Source organism: Periplaneta americana, chromosome 7, assembly GCF_040183065.1.
Source record: "Periplaneta americana isolate PAMFEO1 chromosome 7, P.americana_PAMFEO1_priV1, whole genome shotgun sequence".
NCBI lineage: Eukaryota > Metazoa > Arthropoda > Insecta > Blattodea > Blattidae > Periplaneta > Periplaneta americana.
In genome coordinates, this window is record NC_091123.1 from 61,473,094 (window position 1) to 61,497,152 (window position 24,059).

Consider the following 24,059-nt stretch of genomic DNA (forward strand, 5'->3'; position numbering starts at 1 on the left):
TATAAATCGGTTCAGCTATTATCGCGTGAAACGGTAACAAACATCCAGACAGACAGACATACAAAAAATTTCAAAAAAACGATTTTCGGTTTCAGGGCGGTTAATTATATATGTTAGGACCAATTGTTTTTGGAAAATCGAAAATTACCAGAAAAAATTCGGCTACAGATTTATTATTAGTATAGAAAATCGAAAATTACCAGAAACATTTCGGCTACAGATTTATTATTTGTATAAATTAACGCTACCAGATTGACAAATTGACTGAAAGAAAAGTCACAAACGGTTTATAGCAATAATGAATTAAATTTTTGTGCACATTTTGTTTTTGTTTTGTTTTGTTTTTTTTTTTTTTTCTTCAATAGAGGGGGAATATTTAGTGATTTTGACAGTGATTTTGACATTATTTTGTACAGTGATTAAAATTGTACGTTATTTTGTGAGTTTTTTGTCGCTTAAATATGAAATTTTAATATGTAAAAGGGTAAATGTAACAAAGAAAGTAACTGGAGAAAATTTCGCAGACATCGCTGTCATAAAAAAATTCGGTCTCTAGATATTGTGTTATGAAATGAGTCGTTCAGTGAGATGTATAAAGTACTGTGTAGTCAAACCGACTGCCTAGATCTTGTTTTTAGAAGGTTTAGGTTCGTAAAAAAACTAGTTTTGTCGTGAGTCAGCCTGTGTTAGCGACTTACTGCGAATTTTGAAGAGTCTGACAGGTTCAGTAGGCCTTGGGTGTATTTGGCAGTGCGCGCTTTTTATGCATTATGCAAATGTACACCCCGTGATATTATGATGTAATAGAATGATGGGTTAGTAGCTTAGTGGAGTGACAGCCGGCACCTATAAAACTGAACCTTATAAAACAATTTAATGCTGAACTTCTTCACAAGTAAAACTGGTTGGTCATCTTGGGCCTATTCGATTGGTTATACACTGAGGTCTCTGGGTTTATTTCCAGTTTATGGAGTGTACAATGGGTCATTAGTGCTAAAGGGGGGAGGTACGCCATTGGCCTACAAGAATTTAGTGAAATTCATTTTTTTATATCTCAGCTACTTACTTACTTACTTACTTACTTACTTACTTACTTACTTACTTACTTACTGGATTTTAAGGAACCCGGAGGTTCATTGCCGCCCTCACATAAGCCCGCCATTAGTCCCTATCCTGAGCAAGATTAATCCAGTCTCTACCATCATATCCCACCTCCCTCAAATCCATTTTAATATTATCTTCTCATCTATGTCTTGGTCTCCCAAAGATATTTTTCCCTCCGGCCTCCCAACTAACATTCTATATGCATTTCTGAATTCGCCCATACGTGCTACATGCCCTGCCCGTCTCAAACGTCTGGATTTAATGTTCCTAATTATGTCAGGTGAAGAATACAATGCGTGCAGTTCTGTGTTTCAAAGTGAGAGTCCAAGTTTCACAACCATAAAGAACAACCGGTAATATAACTGTTTTATAAATTCTAACTTTCATATTTTTGACAGCAGACTGGATGATAAAAGCTTCTCAACCGAATAATAACAGGCATTTCCCATATTTATTCTGTGTTTAATTTCCTCCCGAGTATCATTTATATTTGTTACTGTTGCTCCCAGGTATTTGAATTTTTCCACCTCTTCGAAGGATAAATTTCCAATTTTTATAGTTCCATTTCGCACAATATTCTCGTCACAAGACATAATCATATACTTTGTCTTTTCGGGATTTACTTCCAAACCTATCTCTTTACCTGCTTCCAGTAAAATTCCCGTATTTTCCCTAATCCTTTGTGGATTTTCTCTTAAAATATTCGCGTCATCCGCATAGACAATTCCAAACCCTCTCTGTTATCCTGGACTTTCCTAATGGCATACTCTAGACTCTAGAGCAAAGTTAAAAAGTAAAGGTGATAGTGCATCTCCTTGCTTCAGCCGACAGTGAATTGGAAACGCATCTGACAGAAACTGACCTATACGGACTCTGCTGTACGTTTCACTGAGATACATTTTAATTAATCGAACTAGTTTCTTGGGAATACCAAATTCAATAAGAATATCATATAAAACTTCTCTCTTAACCGAATCATATGCTTTTTTGAAATCTATGAATAACTGATGTACTATAACCTTATACTCCCATTTTTTCTCCATTATCTTTCGAATACAAAATATCTGATCAATAGTTGATCTATTACGCCTAAAACCACACTGATGATCCCCAATAATTTCATCTACATATCGTCGCCTGAATGCAAGAACTATGTAACTTGATTTTTCATATTTTGTGACATTGCCTATTTACTTATTTATTGCACTAAGGAATATGTCTCGTTTTCTTTTACCTATTTGTTACATTGGAAAATAGATGTCGCTGGTATCGTTCGATCAGTTACCTAGATCCTGGATTACATTTTGTGCAATTTTTGCTATGCTATAAAAAAGGTAACTAAAAAAAGCAAATTTGGAGTTACCTAGTTCTTGCATTCACGTGACGTTACGGAGTTAATCTTCTATCTCAGCTACTATAAAAGCTGAATGAACAAAACTTTTCATGCTCAATATACATACATTACACTTTATAAAACACTATTCACAATATTAAAATAGCTAATAATTACCTGTAAAAGTCAAAGATGCATATTTTTTACAACCGTAAAACATTTACATGATAAAATTACAATCAATTAAATATCTGCATGATTCTCTTACTGGAATGTTTTAAAGACCTACATCAACACCAACATAGCCTAGGATCTTTCTCTTATTCCTTCAGTAAATATATTTTCTTTAATCAAAAATTGTAGACAATTTAATATTAAAGGTAAACGATTAAGAAAAAAAAATTATTGACGGAATACGTAAAAGGTCCTAGATTATGCTGTTCACAATGCCGTGTACAATAATAATACATTGTTCATTGTAATTCAGTATTAAAAAAGCCTTGATTACTTACCTACGTTTGAGTTTTACTGTAATTTGCTTTGTTATTAATTTAATGTTTATTTCAATGTAGTTTATAGATAGGATTTCTGTTTTTCAGTTTCAGTTTTAAAATAAAATCTTCATAATGTGTAACACAACGGTAATATCAATAGTATCAGCGTTTAGAAAATTGGTATTTTGAAATTCTCTCCGCAGAATTGAATTATTTCGGAGAGTGCATTACAGATTAAGTTGGCAGTGCTGATGAAATGGTTCATACATACAATATAAATGAAACAGTGATTTTAAAGATACGATGGAAAGGTATGTTGCCTTACAATTCCTCGGCCTCATATCACTTAAATAATCCCCTCAACTAACCCACTAATCTTGTCACATACCTCGGTTTAATGTCACTTTAGCTGTCCCCTCATTTAATTCATCTAACCCATAAGGAAACTTAAATCAGACATTGGTCCTTCTCTCTTCCATGACATCATACCTTTCCATCGTATCTTTAAAATTACCAAGTTTCTTTCATTTATTCCCGGAGAATAATTCTCCTCCTCTTAAATTCTGACTAACGACACACATTTATTATCCTTACCAATATTACACAAATAGACTCTCCCGATATGTTTTTGCAGATCTCAGATTCTTTGATCAGATCAGGGGTACAACTTAGCTTACTTGCGGGAAGAAACGTCTGCCAGGCAGCATGCTCGCGTATTGTACACAATAGTATAAATGCAGCACAAAAGGCTAGTCCGTACAGCTGTCAGGATGGCCGAGCGGTCTAAGGCGCCAGACTCAAGTGAATCACTTGCCTACACAGTAGGTCACGAGCAATTCTGGTCCTCTCTGAGGGCGTGGGTTCGAATCCCACTTCTGACACAAATTTTATAATTGTACACAAGTTGTATTATACAAATCTCATGACTAATATTATATTCAATTTGCTAGCAGTAACGGCAGAAACTTGAAATACGTATATTAAGTGAAACTTGAACATCCATTACCAAAGGAATTTTTTAATTAGCCGCTCATTTGTCCATGTGTATGTGTTCTTATGTTTATTTGTCTATAATTAATTGGTCGAATCTGTTTCATTATTATAAAATGTGTATCTCAAATCGACCTTCACGTAAGGTTTTTGAGATGCCTTGAACATGGTTGTAATTCGAAAAGATATGATCTAATAATTTGAAAGTTACAAATAAGTGTTGCTGTAAACTATACCATTGCATTTTTGTTCTATAAAATAATATAGGCCTACAATTCTAGTTTACTTACTGGCTTTTAAGGAACCCGGAGGTTAATTGCTGCTCTCACATAAGCCCGCCATTGGTGCCTATCCTGAGCAAGATTAATCCAGTCTCTATTATCATATCCCACCTCCCTCAAATCCATTTTAATATTATCTTCCCATCTACGTCTCGGCCTCCCCAAAGGTCTTTTTCCCTCCGGCCTCCCAACTAACACTCTATATGCATTTCTGGATTCGCCCATACGTGCTACATGCCCTGCCCATCTCAAACGTCTGGATTTAATGTTCCTAATTATGTCAGGTAAAGAATACAATGCGTGCAGTTCTGTGTTGTGTAACTTTCTCCATTCACCTGTAACTTCATCCCTCTTAGCCCCAAATATTTTCCTAAGCACCTTATTCTCAATCACTCTTAACCTATGTTCCTTTCTCCAAGTGAGAGTCCAAGTTTCACAATCATAAAGAACAACCTATAATATAGGCCTAACTGTTTTATAAATTCTAACTTTCATATTTTTTGACAGCAGAATGAATGATAAAAGCTTCTCAACCGAATAATAACAGGCATTTCCCATATTTATTCTGTGTTTAATTTCCTCCCGAGTATCATTTATATTTGTTACTATTGCTCCCATGTATTTGAATTTTTCCACCTCTTCGAAGGATAAATTTCCAATTTTTATATTTCCGTTTCGCACAACATTCTCGTCACGAGACAAATCATATACTTTGTCTTTTCGGGATTTACTTCCAAACCTATCTCTTTACTTCCTTCCAGTAAAATTCCCGTATTTTCCCAAATCGTTTGTGGATTTTCTCTTAAAATAGTCACGTCATCCGCATAGACATTTCCAAAACCTCTCTGTTATCCTGGACTTTCCTAATGGCATGATCTAGAGCAAAGTTTAAAAGTAAAGGTGATAGTGCATCTCCTTGCTTCAGCCCACAGTGAATTGGAAACGCATCTGACAGAAACTGACCTATACGGACTGTGCTGTACGTTTCACTGAGATACATTTTAATTACGGTAATCGAACTAGTTTCTTGGGAATACCAAATTCAATAAGAATATCATATAAAACTTCTCTCTTAACCGAATCATATGCCTTTTTGAAATCTATGAATAACTGATACACTGTACCCTTATACTTCCATTTTTTCTTAATTATCTGTCGAATACAAAATATCGATCCCCAATAATTTCATCTACATATGGAGTTAATCTTCTATCTCAGCTACTACAAAAGCTAAATGAACAAAACTTTTCATGCTCAATATACATACATTATACTTTATAAAAACACTATTCAGAATATTAAAATAGCTAAAACCTGTAAAAATAATATCAAAGTTGCATATTTTTACAACCTTAAAACATTTACATGAAAAAATATACAATTAATTAAATATCTGCATGATTCTTTTACTGGAACGTTTTAAAGACCTACATCAACATCAACATAGCCTAGGATCTTTCACCTATTTCTTCAGTAAATATATTTTCCTTAATCAAAAATTGTAGACAATATAACATTAAAGGTAACTATTAAGAAAAAAAAAATTGACGGAATACGTCACAATACCATGCACAATAATAATACATTGTTCATTGTAATTCAATATTAAAGAAGCCTGGATTACTTATAAAAAAGTGGCCACGTTCAATTAGTAGGCTAGCGGTGTCAAAGAGGACGAAAGCTTTGTAGTTTCAATAATTTCAATTATGTCGCGCTGTCCATTGTCGTCAAGTCTTTTGAAGGCCGCTCCAATACTCCACGCGGAGTGTATGGACGGAAGCTTTGTAGTTTCAATAATTTTAATTATGTCGCGCTGTCCATTGTCGTCAAGTGTTTTGAAGGCCGCTCCAATACTCCACGCGGAAACCAGAGTTGCAAATTTTAGCAGTGTGTCTTGTTCTAGTTCACAGTGAAAATTAATTATATTACAGTTCAGTGTATAATAAAAATGTGGAGGCCGTGGGAAGCGAGTGGTGTCGGAACCGATACTCATGAACGTCAATAACGATGGTAATAATAATAATAATAATAATAATAATAATAATAATAATAATAATAATAATAATAATAATAATAATATAATATCAGAGTTAAATAGCAATTCAAATTCAAAAGCTAGACAAAAATTATGTAAGCAGTGTCAAACGTTTGTGTGCAATGCTCACACGTATGTTCTGAAAAACAATTTAGGTCAAGGAAAAATTTCGGAGACTCTAAAATTCTTAAATTAAATAGAAATACTGTAAGTAAAATTGTAAAAAAGGGACCTAAGACACCTAAAAAGCGTGGACACAAAGTCACAAAATTTAATAAAGTAGATGGTTTTACGTGTGATTACATTCGCCGTGAAATATATAGTTCTTACAATAAGGGCCAATCCTTAACAATAAAAGAATTATTACAAAAAGTCAAACTTTCCGGTTTTCCTTATGGAGAAACAACCTTAAGAGAAATGGTTAAAAAAACTTGGGTTTCGTTTTCGTATCCTGAAAAGGAAACAAGCTATTATGGAATCCGCAAGAATTGTGGCATGGCGTTATAATTATTTGCAACGCCTAAATAAACTGCGGTCTGAAGGATCCCAAATTGTATTTCTTGATGAAACATGGTACGATACGCACGATGTTGTTTGGAAAGGATGGGATGATGGCACATGCAATTGTATTTTGAAATCTCCATCTTCAAGAGGGAAGCGTATCATGGTGCTTCATGCTGGGGGAAGAGAGGGATGGGTTCCAAATTGTCTTTATTTATCTGCAAGAAACATACAAGATTCTAAAGCGGATAGTCACGATGAAATGACAGGTGAAGTTTTCGAAAATTGGTTCAAAACTAGATTACTCCAAAATTTACCAAGAGACAAAAAATGTGTTATTGTTATGGATAATGCGAGTTATCACTCCTGGCAAGCTATCAAATTTCCCATTCTTAGATCATCTGTAAAAGACATCATAAATTTTATGCAATATCACAAAATTCCAGTGCCTCATCCCATTCCTATTAAAGCAGCCATGATGCAAACAATTAGAAAAGCCAATATTAATAAAACATACATAGTGGACGAATTAGCTACCTCTTATGGACATGAAGTTCTTCGTCTCCCCCCTTATCATTGTGTTCTTAACCCGATAGACCTAGTATGGGCTCGCCTTAAGTCCCATGTGAGGAAAAACAATACTACCCCAACCCTCAGTGCTAGTGTGTGTGAGCATTTAAGAGAAGGAATTGAAAACATAAATTCTAACCTCTGGTCGTCCTGTGTTGACCACACAATCAAGATCGGAGAACGGTACTGGATACAAGACACAACAGGAGATGGGGAACGTTTCATTGTGGATTTAAGAGAAAGTGACACGGATGATGAATAGATATTAAAAAGTAAGTACGCCTATTTTAATTAATTATTTACATTTAAAATAAAATTACATAATTTTTACTTATATTACTTTATTTTATTATTCATTTATTGTATTTAATTATTTCTTTAAATAATTAATTTAAAATAAATAATCTAAATAATATAAATAATCTTCAAATTAACTCATGCTTTGAGCAATTAAGCCTAGCCCATATCCATGTTATATTAATATATAGCAGCAACAAACAAGATGTGACAACGTCGCATTTTCATTTTATTATCGGTGCATGCAATAAAGACCTACAAATCTTAAAAGGAATGCCGCTGCCTAATAATTAATCGAGGCTACTATACCTACGTTTGAGTTTTCTGTAATTTGCTTTGTTATTAATTTAATATTTATTTCAATTTAGTTTACAGATAGGATTTCTGTTTTTCAGTTTCAGTTTTAAAATAAAATCTTCATAATGGGTAACACAACGGTAATATCAATATTGTCAATGTTCAGAAAATTGGCATTTTGAAATCCTATCCGCAGAGTTGAATTATTTCGGAGAGTGCATTACAGATTAATTTGGCAGTGCTGATGAAATGGTTCAGACATACATTATAAATGAACAGGGCTGGGCAAAATACTGACATCCAAGTATTTGAAATACAAATACAAAATACTTTTAAAAAATTAACCAAAACAAATTTGTATTTCAAATACTCGATACAATATATAAAGAAATAAGAACATTACTGAAAATCTAAACTATTATATTAACATTAAAAGTATTTTTATCTCGAAGTTTTATGTAAACACTGTAACTGAACATTCTTCCTTTTCCCAGTCAGCAATGAAATTATGCTATATATGAATAATTTCTTCTCCCTTTCAAAAAATCATTCTCTCAAAAAGTTCATCAGATAAGGATCCCCTTGCCGGTGAATGAATAAATCCTGCAAAACAGAACGGTCTTTCTACAGGCGCAGAGGAACACAAACTTGTATTATACTTTATAAAGGCTTGTTTCACTGTTGGGTAATTCTCTAGAGTGCACAGGATTGTCCCTTTGCCATTAAAGAATTGTATGAGCTCATACTCCGCAGTAGACAATTCTTTTCTTTTTGCTTTTCAAAGTCTGTTGTACATAAAAATTGTTTTCATGGTCTGAACTGACAAAAGGTGTAGCAGAGAACTGCTCAGCTGATTTCACACACATTCTGTATCCTCTTCTTAACATTTAGTGAGGCAGTGTCAGGTAGCCATCTCATCTTAAATGATGTGTGGAAGCAAGCTGCCAAAATAGCTCAATTTGCTTCTGGGGTCAGATCGAACATCGCTTTAAATCTAGATGAAAACGAACTTATTAGAATTGGAGTTACTTGGAATAGATGGCGTAGATTGCTAGATAACAGAATATGTAACCTGTTTTTGAGGGAAATTAATGTGGGCAAAAGTTGACCGTAATAGCACGTCTTCTCATTTTGTATTAAATCAAGGGCTGCGGCAATGAGTTTCAGAACTGCACAATATTCTTCAAGGTACTGAAACTCAACATCTTTGAAGGTTATTATTACAGATATATTAATTTGTCCTACTGAATTTATCTGTAATATTAACACTTAATATTTTAGGAGAAAAATTAAATCTTTGAAGGTTGACAATCCCAGTTTTTCGCATATACCAGTACTGTTTATATCCTGTTTGAATTGCAATATTTGAGAGATTGAGTCATAAAGAGAATTCCATCGAGTTGGGGAAGGAAACTTTAATGAATATTTCAAGACATCTGATATAAATTCTAAGGATTTGGGTCTCCTAGACGCATTCCATAATGCTGAACATTTAGCAAGTGTTGGATGATGGCTCCTTGATGCTGTTGGAGATTTCTTTATGACATTAAGGAAATCAGCTGTGACAAGAAAACTAAGTGTATGGCTAGCACATCTGAAATGGGTAGGCAAATCCAAATCCAAAACTTGAAGGACAAGAAGAAGAAGAAGACGAAAGTATTTTGAGTATTTGAAATACAAAATACATCCATGTTATGTATTTAAATACAAAATACAAAATACTTTCGAAAATTCTTACAAATTACAAAATACAAAATACAAACGTATTTCAAAAACATGTATTTCAAATACTGCCCAGCCCTGTAAATGAAACGGTAATTTTAAAGATACGCTGGAAAGGTATGATGCCATACAATTCCTCGGCCTCATATCACTTAAATAATCCCCTCAACTAATCTACTAACTTTGTCACATACCTCGGTTTAATGTCACTTAGCTATCCCCTCATTTAACTCATCTAACCCATAAGGAAACTTAAATCAGACATTGGTCCTTCTCTCTTCCATGATATCATATCTTTCCATCGTATCTTAAAAATTATCAAGTTTCTTTCATTTATTCCCGGAGAATAATTCTGCTCCTCTTAAATTCTGACTAACGACACACATTTATTATCCTTACCAATATTACACAAATGGACTCCCCCGATATGTTTTTGGAGATCTCAGATTCTTTGGTACAACCCCAGATCACGATGATCAGGTCAGGGATACAACTCGGCTTACTTGCAGGAAGAAACATCTGCCAGGTAGAACGCTCGCGTATTGTACACAATAATATATATGCAGCACAAAAGGCTCGTTCGCATATCTGTCAGAATGGCCGAGCGGTCTAAGGCGCCAGACTCAAGTGAATCACTTGCCTGCACAGTAGGTCACGAGCAATTCTGGTCCTCTCTGAGGGCGTGGGTTCGAATCCCACTTCTGACATAAATTTTATAATTGTACACAAGTTGTATCATACAAATCTCATGATTAATATTACATTCAATTTACTAGAAGTAACGGCAGAAACTTGAAATATATTAAGTGAAACCTGAATATCGATTAACAACAGAATTTTATAATTATCCGCGCATTTGTTCATGTGTGTGTGTGTGTGTGTGTGTTCTTATGTTTATTTGTCTATAATTAATTGGTCGAATCTGTTTCATTATTATAAAATGTGTATCTCAAATCGACCTTTATGTAAGGTTTTTGAGATGCCTTGAACATGGTCTAATCCGAAAAGATATGATGTAATAATTTGAGAGTTACAAATACAGTAAGTGTTGCTGTAAACTATACCATTGCATTTTTGTTCTATAAAATAATACAGGCCTACAATTCTAGTTTACTATTATTAAATAAGTTATTAGTTAACAGTTATATATGACGGCATAGGATTGTTCAATAACTTTTATATGTAACAACGAGTCAAAGTCAGGATAGGAGAAGGAATGCCAGAAGAAAGCGAAATAGGGAGCGGAGTACCTCAAGGATACCCTTTATCACTTACACTGTTCAACAGCTACTTGGAAGATTTAATGAAAAACTGTTTTGAGAACATGGGAGGAATGACAGTAGGAGGAAGAAGAATAAAGTGCATAAGATTTGCTGATGATATGATGTTCTTAACAGAAGAGAAAATGATACTAAGGAGTATTCTCTCTGTTAAAATGTTGCAGAAAATACATGTAACAGTAGATACAATGATAGACCTTTGCACAATAAATTTGTAGAATATCTTAACTTTTTAAAATTAAATGTATAAACATACATAACTCTTAAACATAATTATAACCACTAAGAATTCAACTCATCTTACCGCTTAGCGGTCTCCAGCTGATGCTGTCCGCAATACACTCCGGCACAGATAGACTCGGTTCCCATATGCGCCAAGTCACTTTACAGATTGCTGGGACGGACCATAGAAAGACTTGAGAAACCACGAAAAATCCAAGTCAGGATAGTCGTCCCTGGGACCGAACCCCGGACTTCTGGAATGAAAATTGGGAATGATAACCATTACACCACCGTGCTCGATTTATATAATAATAATAATAATAATAATAATAATAATAATAATAATAATAATAATAATAATAATAATCCATGGTGCTACAGCCCGTGAAGGGTCTAGACCGACCAACCGGCTGCTGACCTCACGCTCACATGTCGAAGCAGAGGTGGACGATCATCCAACCAGAATGGAGGTATCGTGTGTTAGCACGATGATCCCCCCAGCCGTTATAGCTGACTTTCGCAACCGAATTTCGCTACCTATCGTAGCTCCCCAAGTGCATTACGATGCTGGGTGGGCACCGGTCCCATATACTAGCCGAAATTTCATGAGAAAATTTCTTCCCCCATGAGGACTCGAACCAGCGCGCACTCCGTAACCCGAGTCCTAGGCAGGATGCCTTAGAACAGCGTTTCTCAAACTTTTTTGAAGTGGGGACCACTTTTTAAAGACAGAACACTTCCGCGGACCACCTTACTCTTTTTCCCATCGAAAGCAAATTTATCATTTTCGTAGCATAATTTAATACCAGTATACTTATATTTTAAAATTGAATCAAGGTTCGGTACTTTGGTCCTCTGTTATGAATTCGGGTGGTCCCTGGCTGGGTTACAGGCGCGGCACCAGATGTGCAGGGAAAAGATGTCGAGAAACACCACGTGTATAGTTCTTTAAATCCCTCTTTTGTTGCTGAGAGTAGAGTGGGAAGTCGATAGACGGATAGGGTAATAATTTCATAAAATGTCAGTACTGGGAGAAAATGTGAAACTCGATTGCCATGTATGATTTCCAAACTCTGAGATTTTAAGCTACAGTGAGATACGCAATTCGTTCGAATTTTATTTTTTCTTCTGTCTTTTTTTAAGGACCACAAGGGCAGATCTCGAGGACCACAGGTGGTCAGCGGACCGTAGTTTGAGAAACGCTGCCTTAGACCACTACGCCACGCCGCGGGACTTATATGAATGTACTCAATGAAATGTCACGCAGCGGTACTGGTTCCAGCCCCAGTTTCAACTATGTTTCGTAATATTCCTAGCATAAATGAAGATTCGCTATGTTAATATGTAGGCCTACTGCATTGTCATGAGCTAAACTGAACTACACTGAATGGAAGTCAATTGTAGGATATACTAATTAGAGTTGAACAACGATCGAGAAAGCAAGAATAAGACCGCCCGCAAAGTTGAAAACCAGCACGACAATGTTTTCTACGTCGCGTCGTTGACGTAAAGACTGCTTGTGAGCGTTTCAAGACATCGGGACTTCGGGAGTGATCAACTCTCGAACGTCAAGCAGCCTTGAATCGCCGTAGTTGTTTATACCAGACTGAACTTTTATCTACTTTGGCAACTGTTAAGTATATATGTATAAAAATTCAAGTAATCTATTTGAAACATCATCTCTATCTTTCAGTGTATAATAATCCGTTCCCCAATCTTTATTTAACTGCTAGGCCCTTATTAAAAGGCTTGCAATTTTCTTTTCGTATGTTTGAGATCAAGTGTACAATCCCAAGTAAAAAAATATTAACGGTTTATTTAACGTTATGTTTTATGTTTCTTAGAAATGCAAATTTATTTCAGAATTGTTTTTTTTTCTATTTATATATAACCTTAGGTAATAACATATAATAGAACCAAAACATTTTGATAACAAAGATACTGTTCTGTTTTGTCTTTCTATCTCAATTAAACATTTCTAATGTTATTTATTTCAATGAAGTATGTTATTCAAAGTTACGAAATCTTTCCAAGCCGACCAAATGCAATTTCGAGAATGATGAGCGAGACTCGAAGCGCACGAGAGTTACGAGACGAGACTCGAAAGGCTAGTGCAGTGAACACAGCGAGCGAGAGCGGAAATTAGTTTTGTTCATCTCTAATACTAATGCTCTACCCTTGACATCCCTTCAGCCTGTGTTATCTGCACATACTACACTACATTAAACCATCCCATGCTCGGCCGAAGGGAAATGTATCTACTACATATTTCTAATTGAGTGTAAGAGAAGGCCTTATATCCTTAACTCTGCCAGATTAAATAAAACTATTGCTAAGTTATTATTATTATTATTATTATTATTATTATTATTATTATTATTATTATTATTATTATTATTATTATTTCTTCGGCAGTCACGTTCGTTCAAGACGAAACTCATTTACTTGTGCGGAACCTATTTACCGCTCAGAAGGAGGAAAGAACAGTTAGCTATTATAAATATAAATTACTATCATTTACCTGTTAAGTACATTTATTTACTCATCATAGCACAAAAATTCATAAACGAAGGAAAGTAAATGCTGTAAATAAGTAAATTACTGTTTGTTGTCGCATATATCTGTAAACTAGTAAAAATAACTTAGTTGATAATAGTAAACAAGAACTGTTTATTGTTTTGTGGAACAATAATAAAATGCTGTAGTTTACGGGAACTCTTAATTGCATCTTCCAAATTATTATTTCATACTTTTTTGGAACAGAACCCAGATATCCACGTCCAAAGCATCTGAAAAACCGTAGAAACACATACAGATGAACAAATGCAAAATTCCAATGGACCGATTCTCAAATTACAATTAATATATTTTAGTTTTTACCGTTACTTCTAATAATCTGAATGTAATATTAGTCATCACATTTGTATATACAATTTGTGTAAAGTTGTAAAAATTTATGTCAGAAGTGGGATTCGAACCCACGCCCTCAGAGAGGACCAGAATTACTCGTGACCTACTAAGTAGGCAAGTGAATCACTTGAGTCTGGCGCCTTAGACCGCTCGGCCATTCTGACAGATCTTTGAGCGAGCCTTTTGTGCCGCATTGGTACTATTGTCTACAATACGCGAGCGTTCTAACTCTCGTTACTCCCTGTAAATACCTCAAATACACACACTATTCATGTAATTCCGGTCATAGTGCAGACATACTTCCACATTACACTAACTGTGTGTCCTAAGTGTGCAAAGGCTCAGTATGTTCCCCATCATTCTTCTCACACAAAATAATGCGTCGTCAGGTTCTGTGTGACATGGCCTCAGTATTGCTGAAAGTGCGTCGCACGGCGACCTTCAGTTCATCAGTGGTTTGCACCGTTCCTGTGCAACAATGCTCTTGATGAAAACCCATTACGCATTGTCACAGGTTATGAGGTCAGGGCTGCGAGGTGGCCAATCGAGAGGTACTGGTAAAATGGATGACCCATTATGCTATTTCTGTTCGTGAGTACCTCAATGCGGTGTTTGTACAACGCTGGATTGGCCGTGGTCATTGTATAAACTATATGATTGTTGCACAATTTGTTTGTAATCTGACCCTCATGGTCAACTGCAGTTCAGTAGCAGACGAAAATTATTAAATTTTATTAGTACAGTAGTTCAATATATGTGGAAACACGAAACATGCGTGATCCTATTTTCCGTCGAAAATTGCCTCCTCTTGAAAGAAAATTGGTACCTTTAAATCCTTACCGCAGAACTAAATATTCCGGAAAGTGCATTTTCGGTTTTTTGTAGTTGACATCGCTGACAGAGTTGCCAGATTGGACGATTTATCGCAATGTGGCTACATAAGAGGAACAATCGGCGAGTAATAAAGCTGTCTATAGTCCGGATCAGCTTACTTAATACCACAAGGGTGAAACCTAACCATTTTTCCCCCCATTACTACATAAGCTAGTGGATTATGGTGATTATCTAGTTTGCAGGTTGAATTTTCTTTTGCCAACTTCGTTTCGAATTTCGGTACTGAGAAATACTACAACTGGTAGTTATTTTTAATTTTAGTAGGTTATTTTACGACGCTTTATCAACAGCTTAGGTTATTTAGCGTCTGAATGAGATGAAGGTGATAATGCCGGTGAAATGAGTTCGGGGTCCAGCACCGAAAGTTACCCAGCATTTGCTCATCTTGGGATAAGGGAAAACCCCGGGAAAAACCTCAACCAAGTAACTTGCCCCGACCGGGAATCGAACCCGGTCCACCTGGTTTCGCGGCCAGACGCGCTGACCGTTACTCCACAAGTGTGGACGGTAGTGATTTTATAACTGTTATGTTGACAGTAGTGACACAAGTTGTCAGTAGTTTAAATTCTGAAAATTCAAATTGTTCTTGATTTCTGAGCCCATTACTGGAAACTAGTAAAATTTGAACATACTAATAATTAATTAATATCAGTATTAATATTAATATAATAGTTATTGTAGGTGTTGCTTTGTGTTGTGGTTACAATTTCAAGATTAGAGTCAGGTAGACTAAGTGTAAATAAATATAACATATTTCGTGTGATACATGCCCTTGAGCAATCGATAGAAGTACCATTTCACATTTTAATTAATTTCTTTCGTATTTAGACTTTTATTACAATATTCTAAAGCATGCATTTTTAAAGTGGTATTCGTTTTCGGAATTCATATTAATTATTTCACGTGATCAAACAAAATACATTTTTAGGTTAGGTCTCGTGATTCGTAAACTGTTTAATCAAAGCGATGAATTTCATGTTGTCAACAAAATACATTTTAATAGATCACACACTAATCTACTAACTACTAACATAATGTGCGAGAGGTCCAGAAGAAAAATATACCCTTTCACAAATTATTGAACCTTTTAGAAAACACCTCCCAACATAAAGATGAGATGTGGCAAATAAGCAAGACATTTTTATTGTTAATACTATATTATTAGTCTATTATTATTATTATTATTATTATTATTATTATTATTATTATTATTATTATTATTATTATTATTATTATTATAGTACATGGCATTGTGTGATTTTATCCTCTTTTGGTGATATCTAGTATTAGTTGGCAACACTGAAGAGACAGCCAAATTAGTCTTCTAGGAATTACTCTTACGTGATCCTCAGTATAATCGCCCTTTAGGCTACTTCAAAGATTGAGAAGGCGAAATTAGACTACATTTTATTTTCCTTCACATGTGTACAATACATATTATTTATAGGTTTTCAGGCTATTTTTTTCTTAAATCGGAATTCACTATTGTCCATTGCTGACAGTATCAATGTAACATGCTTCGAATTCTATTCATTCTATGACCAGTTATCTCTGATTGAAGTTCTGGCTGATAAGTACATCTATTATCAGGCAGTACTTCACTCTTGACAATAGCCTATGTATCAAAAGAAGAACAATTCTAAAATTTGATTAGTGTAATTTGTAGCTAGTCAGCGATATATGCAATGGAGAAGGAAAGGAACTAGATATCCTAGTCCAATATCTCCTGGCTTAGTTGTCTCATAAGTGATGCCTTATTCGTATCACTTGTGAGGTTCAGACCTGTCTTCGGACAGTTGACTAAACAAACTATGATCAGTATCTTACATTGTAACGTCATAACATAAGACCAAAAAATACGTCATTATCTTTCGCGCTTCGTTTGTTTTACACATTAAATTTTTATTGTGGTAATGCTGTGCCAGTGCTAACTGCTAATAATATTAATGGGATAATAGAAAAAGACGGCAGATAAGAGAAACAATATCGCAGAGTCTGAGAGACTTTGCCTTTGAAGGGTCAATTCAAAATGCAAAGTTTTGAGATAACTGCATTTTAAAGTTTCACATTGCAGTGAAAAATCCAATTAACGTCATTCTAATTGGAACTTATATACTATGAAAGAATGCCTTGAAGAACGAAATAAAGAAGAATACGTCTGGAATAATTAATAAAATTATTCCTCATAGTAAACATTTTGTTACTATCTTAGTATGTGAACCCTTGATAAGTATCTTCTCGTACAATGTAAGAAAAATCATTAACAGGATTTGGAGTAACTTCAATGATCCTTGGATTTTTCAAAAAGGTGTATTGTTATTGTTACCGTTATTGCTATTATTGTTATTGTCAGTGCTTTTCTTCTGGCGGAATGCACCGAAGGTGTTCCGGCACCTTTTTACTATATTTTTCACCACAGAATCGAGAAATGTTCGAATTTCGCGCCGTTAATATATTGTGAGGCTTCTTCCACTCAGTTTCGTTGTCTCACCACTGCACTGCGATAAACCTTGCTAGTTAATAGCATGAGGAACCTGCTTTTTATTAGAATTGTTGGACCTCCTTTGAGCAACTTCAATCTTGAGAAGTATGCTAACTCTTGGTTACTGAAAGGCCGTCATGCTGCAACAGACGTCACAAGGAAAGAACTTAACAAAAAAGGAGAAAATACTAAAGAAATGGCTATGCTGTGGAAAATCTAATAACACTGAAGAATTTTGCTCCGGCTTAAAACAATCTGTCCCTTATGGTTTTGTGTGCGCTGAATCCGAAAATGCGTCTCTTTTCTTCATATCACGTAAAGTTTTTAAGATATACTGTGATTTCACTTTTCGATAAGCGCTCCCCCAGGAAACATCTGGCGCGGATTAGAGGTTGTAAACCAAAACAAAAGTTAGTGCATTTTATGAATTTACGTCTTATTTCCTATTTCTTATGGTTGTTGGTATGTTCTTTTGTACTTATAATAAATAAACAGATATTGGTCCCTTCTATTAAGTAAATATCATAACAGTTCAAAGTGAGGTCTACGCAATGAACAAACAAGGGTGTGGTTTTCAGTATTTAAAAGAACGGTTTAACAATTTGAGTGAAAGCAAATTAAAAGAGGGTATTTTCATCTGTCCATAAATTCACAAAGTTATGGCTAACTCTTTGTTTGAGGAAAAACTATCCGTTACAGAAAAAATGGCATGGCGCGCTTTCAAAGATGTTTGCTCAAATTTCCTTGGAAATTCTAGGACAGATAACTGCATAGAACTTGTTGCGGATACCATGTTAAGTGCATACATATAAGAAAATGGGGTGTAATAGGTCTCTCAAAATACGCTTTTTACTTTATCATTTGGATTTCTTTCCTCGTAACCTTGGAGCGGTAAGCGACGAGCACGGGAAAAGATTTCATCAAAAAATATCTTAAATGGAAAGGCGATATAAAGGAAGAACATCCAGCATGCTTGCAGACTATTGTCGGTTCCTTGTAAAAGACAGTCCCAGATCTAGTTATAAACAGAAGTCAATCAGAAAATTATTTTAAATAGTAAGTTCAAATTCCGAAATTTTTCTCATTATACGCATGAAATATTTTATTTATTGTTGTCTTTTAAACTATGTAGCATCATTTTCGTGTCCAGTACACATTTTTCAAGTATTATCAGGCAGTTTGAATCCATACTGTGTTGTAATTTCATCAGTAGCAGTGAAAAATTAAAAAATGAAGATTTTTGCATAAAAAATTCAGTCTATTTTCCCCGGGAGATGGGGCATTTGGATTTTAAATTCAGATTTAGGGCGCAAATGTTAGTAATATTCACCTATTTTTATTTCGGAGCAAGACAAAAAGTAAAAATTTGTTGTTCAGTGTAATTTGGGTACCGGTATGTAGTTTAGTAAATGCCTTCTTTGCAAACCAGTTTATTATTTTGTTAATCTTAATTGAGTCAGTTTATAGGCCTACTAACATGGATTCAATTTGAATTTCCTCTGGGAGGTGCATTAAGATATGAAAATAAATAAGGGTTAATTTTGTTTTAACTTTATTTTTTTTAACTCCGTTTAGGCCTTAAATTCCCGGTACACTGGGCAGTAATCATCTCCACATCCACTCAAATTAATTTTACACAGAGTTCTACCATATTTTTCTTCAGAAGAAAAGCACTAGTTATTATTATTTTTTATTTCATACTCAAGAGGCACAATTATTATTTTCTCCGGGGGCCCATATCATTCTTAATTCGTCTGTGGGAACGAACAGGGTAAGATTCTCCTCTTAAAATGTGACTAACGACACAAATGTTTTTTCCTCACCAATACTATATTAAATAAATAGATTTTCGCGTAATAAACAATTAGATTCCATTCTTCCAATAGCAAAGAAATAAGGATGTAGAACCACACTGTGATGCAATAAGAGTTAAACTGCAATATTACCGATTTTAAAGTGGATAAATTCAGTCTAGAATACATGTTCGTATTATGTTTTCAAGTAATCTGAAATTTTACTGAAATACAAAAAGTAAAAGTAAGAAAACTAGTATAAAATGCTCGTGCAGGTCTCAGTTTCTTTGGTACAACTCGGTTTACTTTCAGGAAGACACATCTGGCAGCTGGATAACGCTAGCGTATTGTATACAATAGTACGAGTATAAAAGCAGTACAAAAGGCTGATTCATACAGCTGTCAGAATGGCCGAGCGGTCTAAGGCGCCAGACTCAAGTGAAACACTTACCTACACAGTAGGTTGCGAGCAATTCTGGTCCTCTCTGAGGGCGTGGGTTCGAATCCCACTTCTGACACAAAATTTTATAGTTGTACACAAGTTGTATATACAAATTTAATTACAAATATTACATGCAGATTAATAGAAGTAACCGTAAAAACATAAAATATATTAAGAGTAACTTGAGCATCGATGTTCATTAGAATTTTGCAATTACTATATCTGTGAACAGTATGTGCTTGTGTTTTACCTCTATTCTTTCATAATAACCATGAATAAATTATTTGGTCGAATCTGTTTTTTGACTGTGATGGATACCGTGGAACAAAAATCGACCTACACAGGAGGCTTATAGAAGCCTAACATGGATATCTGGGTTCTACTCCAAAAAGACATGATGTAATAATTTGGAAGTTATAAGTTAGAGTTTCTGTAAACTACAGCATTACACTTGTTTCATAAAATTATATACAATTCCTGTTTGATAATAATAATAATAATAATAATAATAATAATAATAATAATAATAATAATAATTAAAAATAATAATAATCCGTGGCGCTACAACCCATGAAGGGTCAAGGCCGATTAGCAATTGCTAACCTCACGTCCACATAACCCAGTAGAGGTGAACGATCAGGTGAACAGGTTATGAGATCAGGGCTGCGAGGTGGACAGTCGAGAGAAGTTGTTAAGATGGGTGACTCACGACCAATCCAGCGTTGTGGAAACCTGTGACAATGCTCTGTGGAGTTCCATCAAAAAAAATTGTTGTACAGGAACGGTACGACACCATTGATGAATTGAAGGACGCCATGTGAAGCGTTTTCCAACAGATTACACCAGCAATGCTTAGGGGAATGTTATACTGAACCTGGCGACCCATTATTTTTGTGTCAGGAGAATGATGGGGGCATACTGACCTTTTGAACACCTAGGACACACAGTTAATGTAAAGTGGATGTATGTCTGCATTATGACCCGAATTACTTAAATAGTTTGCATATTTGAGGTATTTATAGAGGATAACGGGACTTTGTGCCCACTCTGTACAATAGGCCTATAGGATTTTATGCTTGATTTGATGTTGGTAGTCCCGAATTGCAGGGATGAATGGTTCTTTGAAAATTTGTTTGTTGGTTTCTGACAAAACGAAGCTAGACATATGTATTCAAACTCAGTTGCTGCCATTTAAATTAAATTATTAATACCACATTTCATCACTTCGGTATAAGTATTGTTTAGAAAGGGTAAAATCTAGAAAGAGTAGAACATCCATCTTACAATATCTCAAAATGAAAATAAATGGACTTATTTTCTTTTGACTTCTGAGGTAAGAAGGGTGCCCCGTTAATAATATTGCTACAAATTTCTATAGTGTTCTGTATAATTGCTGACTACTTGAAACGGTAGGCTTTGGTCAACTCTGTAACGTACACTGAAATACACTATCTGTGTATGTATAAACCTACGTTCAGTGTATACGAGTGTAAAAGAACGAAGGCCATTTTATTAGAACTAAATTTTTCTTTCGTGTGGTTTTACTTTACCACCATTGTAAATTATAATTCTTATTTCTCCAAGGTTCATTGCCATGCAGTGTATTTACGGCACGGAACCTCTGTTTTCATTTCCCTTCCGAAGAAAGTCATGCTAAGATTTTTGTGGTCGCTAAAAGTAGACCTATCCATCACCTCGGCCGTGTTTGAAGTCGCGAAATTCAAATTGATAACCACTAACCTCACAAGAACGCCATCTGTAAGTGGTGGAAGTCAACTAAAATTTGTACATGGATTCGATAGCATTTCGTTACCTTAACAGCAAAACCTCGCAACTTCCTCGGATGTAGATTTTCACTTTTTGCGCAATTTTTTAAAGTCTATCCGCAGATCCATCTACTGACAAAGCAGTGAAGTTTAATTGAATCGCTTATTTCAGAAGCCAGTCAAACGCCAAAACAAGACAAAAAAATGAGTTAAAGGCGGCATAATGTTCTATGAGGGTATACGTACATTTTAGTGCTGAAAACGGGCAAATGCCGTCCTCCTGTAATGGCCAGGGATTACCTTGAATTTCGTGTTTAGGTCAGAAACCAGTCAAGCGACAGCGCTTAGCTGGTTTCTGCAGTAAACTGCGGGTACATTTTGTGCTCATAGTTTTGTGGCCAACTGATTGAAAATGTGGTTTGTGGTTAGCGTAATGGTTTTTAATAACAATAGACCTATATCGTAGTGAAATGTGTCAAAGTTCAGAAGAGGAACCTGTACCTAAAAGGAAACGAGGAGTGGTAAACGATAACGCTTATAAAGGTAATACTATTCGTCAGTGGCGATCTCTCTTAAGGAGCACAGGAGCAGTGCACCACCTCTTCAAATAACGCATGTTTTTAAAGTTATATCAATGAGCTGCAGTAGACTATGTGAGCGACATAATTCTTTATTATAATACTATGTAAAAATAACGCTACACGTGTACTGGTCTTGTTGACGCCTGGGACATATGTTTACCGCTCGACACTTGCGGCACACTGCTCCATTCGAGCATGCGCAGTAGTACTGTTTCACTGGCAGGCTTTGGAGCATGGTAGGGAGCCAGTACAGTGTGCGTAGGAGGGGTTAGGAGCACTTTCAGATGTGTTCTCAAGCTCGTTCCATCATAATGTTACAATGAATAGTGTGCAAAATCTTTTAAATGTACAATTTTCTATAAGACCTTTACACGAAAAGATCAAAATAAAGAAGATGGGTAGACCTACACATGAATTAAAATTATAAGTGACGAAGAACAGTAATAGAGAAGTGACAAGAAAATTCAACATTCGGACTTACGAAAAATGCAATATGCGGCTGCAACATAAAAGACGCTGTATTTTTTTTTTCGTAGCCTAGTGTTCGAAGGCGAACATTTATTGACAAAAATAAGTACGTTTTATGAATTTTATCTATTTTTCTGTTTGAATTTAGGACTTGCGTAGTAACTACATAATTTTGATTATCGTTCTGCAGATATGATTGATTTGAAGCACATGAATGAAAGAATTAAAAAAACACGATTCTTCAGCTGCACACATCAACAATAATGTTAAATTAGCAGTGTTGGCTCAAACAAACATACAGACACAATTGGATTCAATTGGATTGTTGCACTTCACAATGATAAAGTTACCAAGAACAGATAAGTGCGTGCGGTTTTTGTGGAGCTTTTGAGTTGGCTTTAAGAGCTCACGAAGACGGAAACTCATCTTTAAACGCGAGTATTTTTCTTGGCCTCAACAATTTCAGTTCTGAATTAGACGCACTCTTAAGGAACATTTGGAAAGAGGAACAGTGTTTAAGAGCACATCAAACACTATACAGAACGAAGTTCTTCAAGCCATTTTGATGTATGCCATGATGAGATTTCAAAGAAATAAAGAAAGCTGCTGACTTTTTAGCAGTTAAGGCTGATGAGACAATACACGTATCTAATGCTTCTGAACGTGTGAACTGTGTTATAAAACGCAATATAGCGAAAACAATATTATTTACGGCGTGCTGCAATAAAATTGAACACTTTACGTTGCTATTACTGGACCTATATTGGAAACTGATTAACTGCAATTTCATGACTAACAAAATTATGTAAATTTATACCTACGTAGCATATGTTAATAGTTATGTAGCAGTTAGTACCTATAATAATAATAATAATAATAATAATAATAATAATAATATGATAATCATAATCATAATAAATATTTGTGCACCACCAGGATTATTTATCACCACACGCCACTGCTATTCGTATGCAAGGATAAAAGAAGAAGGCTATGTTTCTTATTCTGGCAGGGAAGTACTGTACCTCAGAAAACCAAGCCCGACATTCTCACTTTCAAGTGTAATACGAAATGTGATTTAAACACTAATGAGGAAGTGATAAATGAAACATGAAGGTAGGCTATTTTCATTCTTTTGAAAATAAAAATTCTCATGATACCTATATTCAGACTTTGGTTAAGGTTACTGAAGTTAAGCGTATACGTAAAAAACAAGCTCCAGAGCAAGAGTTGGCAATGAAAATGTTCATGAAGGCACTTTTAAAAGATCTCATTCTTACAATATTATAATTTAAGGACTGATGGTGTATTGAAACATGTTTGCAAGAATATGTTTATGAAAATCTATGGTATTTCACATAACAGATTACGGAGAATTTGTCAGTTATTGCTTGAAAATACTACCCCTAAAGACATTACACATTCCCTTTAAAAAATACGAGTTTTATAACAAAATCCTAAACAATTCGAGAATTATGCCATAAAAATAGGCTACGTTTGCACCACTCTTTTATTGCAGAAACTGTTAAGTGAAAACTTTTTCGTATTTTTTACAGCTAAGTTAAAACGCACAAAATAATTTTCCTTAGATAATAAG

General features: G+C 35.0%; 4 non-coding genes across 4 annotated transcripts; 3 read left to right on the top strand and 1 right to left on the bottom strand.

Moving 5' to 3' along the window:
• The first annotated feature begins 3,695 nt into the window (after positions 1-3,695).
• TRNAL-CAA (transfer RNA leucine (anticodon CAA)) lies at positions 3,696-3,812 on the top strand. Its single transcript has 2 exons — positions 3,696-3,733; positions 3,768-3,812. It is a non-coding gene; the product is annotated as a tRNA-Leu (tRNA).
• A 6,402-nt stretch (positions 3,813-10,214) lies between these two features.
• Positions 10,215-10,331, top strand: TRNAL-CAA (transfer RNA leucine (anticodon CAA)). Its single transcript has 2 exons — positions 10,215-10,252; positions 10,287-10,331. It is a non-coding gene; the product is annotated as a tRNA-Leu (tRNA).
• Positions 10,332-14,083: 3,752 nt separating this feature from the next.
• Positions 14,084-14,200, bottom strand: TRNAL-CAA (transfer RNA leucine (anticodon CAA)). Its single transcript has 2 exons — positions 14,163-14,200; positions 14,084-14,128 (listed from the first exon to the last, which is right to left on the bottom strand). It is a non-coding gene; the product is annotated as a tRNA-Leu (tRNA).
• A 5,406-nt stretch (positions 14,201-19,606) lies between these two features.
• TRNAL-CAA (transfer RNA leucine (anticodon CAA)) lies at positions 19,607-19,723 on the top strand. Its single transcript has 2 exons — positions 19,607-19,644; positions 19,679-19,723. It is a non-coding gene; the product is annotated as a tRNA-Leu (tRNA).
• Positions 19,724-24,059: the final 4,336 nt, after the last annotated feature.